The 1446-nt window shown below is 44.5% G+C and overlaps 1 protein-coding gene across 1 annotated transcript in view; it reads right to left on the bottom strand.

Annotated features, from left to right (window-relative positions):
* Nucleotides 1-1446, bottom strand: part of LOC105552405 (chromosome unknown open reading frame, human C3orf33) — a 54918-nt gene that overhangs the window by 49771 nt on the left and 3701 nt on the right. The window lies entirely within an intron of this gene.

Here is a 1446-nt window from a genome sequence, read left to right as displayed (position 1 = left end):
GATTATTTGTAATATTATAACCATGTTCTAATTTAAACAACTTCCTCCCATAATCCTTCTGAAGTCATTTTTTAATTTGAAATAACCCATGCATCTATTGCTGCTTAACTGGAAGAAATGAGTTTTCACCAATTAACACGTATGTTATTTACCATTCGATGATGCCACAAATATTTATCTAGCACTTACTAAGTGATAGGCATTACTCTAAGAACTAGGGCTACAATGGTGAGTGAAAACAGGCATGGCTTTGGACTTTGTGCTGCTTGGCTGCAGAGCATTTGCAAAATTATCTTACTCAACTTTTCAGTATTATTTTTTAAAGGTAATGATTCCTTCTGAAAACATTTTCTTCACTTGGCTTCTAGAACATCAGGCTGTCCTGACTTTCTTACGACCTCACTGTCTGCTTCCTCTTGGTCTTTGCTGACTTCCTCTTTACTCCCCAGATTCTCAATGTTATAATCCCCCAAATTCTAGGGCTTCTTCAGTAGTTTTTCTCACTTGTTCTGAGATGTTACTCAAGTCCACAGCTTTAAATGCTACTTAAGGTTTATGCAGGTCATTCCCAGTGTTCTATGTCAGGTTCTGATCTCCCTTCAACACCAGACTCCATATCCAGTTGCCAAGAACAGCATCTACAATTCTGCTTAGAAGTCTAATAACCATCTTCAAGTTTGCACATCTCCATGTACATGTCCAAAAAGTTATCTAGATTTTCCCCAACAAATCATTTACTCCAACTCCTTCTCCTTATCAGCAACTATTACCAGCCTCCTTAGACCTCTTTCTTTGTACCTCACACCCAAACAATTCATATCACCACAATTCTGTGTCTTAGCCACAACTCTCTCTCGCCTGGTGGCCAAAATGTCCCCCTCTTGCTTCAACTCCAGAGGCTTAGTGCTTCAGGGAAAAAAAAAAGGCAGGGCACCAGTGGCTGATGCCTATAATCCCAGTGCTTTGGGAGGCTGAGGCAGGCAGATCCCTTGAGGCCAGGAGTTCAAGGCCAGCCTGGACAACACAGGGAGACCTTGTCTCTACAAACAAAAAACAAATTAGCCTGGTGTGGTGACAAGTGCCTTGTAGCCCCAGTTACTCGGGAGCCTGAGGTGGGAGGATTGCTTAAGCACAGGGAGTGGAGGCTGCAATGAGACATAATGGTGCCACTGCACTCCAGGCGTGACAAGAGTGAGACTCTGTCTCAAAAAAAAGAAATCTGTTCGGGAGGCTGAGGTGGGAGATCACTTGAGGCCAGGAGTTGGAGGCCACCCGGGCAACATACCAAGATTCCCAGTCTCTAATTCTAAAAGAAAGTAGTCGATGGGGGTAGCGCACGCCTGTGGTTCCAGCTACTTGGGAGGCTGAAGTGGGAGGATTTTTTCAGCCCAGGAGGTGGAGCGGCAGCAGTGAGCTATGATCGTGCCACTGCACTCCAGCTTGGGC

The sequence above is a fragment of the Mandrillus leucophaeus genome, unplaced genomic scaffold (assembly GCF_000951045.1).
Source record: "Mandrillus leucophaeus isolate KB7577 unplaced genomic scaffold, Mleu.le_1.0 Scaffold554, whole genome shotgun sequence".
Taxonomy (NCBI): Eukaryota; Metazoa; Chordata; class Mammalia; order Primates; family Cercopithecidae; genus Mandrillus; species Mandrillus leucophaeus.
This window is presented reverse-complemented; position numbering and strand designations above follow the sequence as displayed.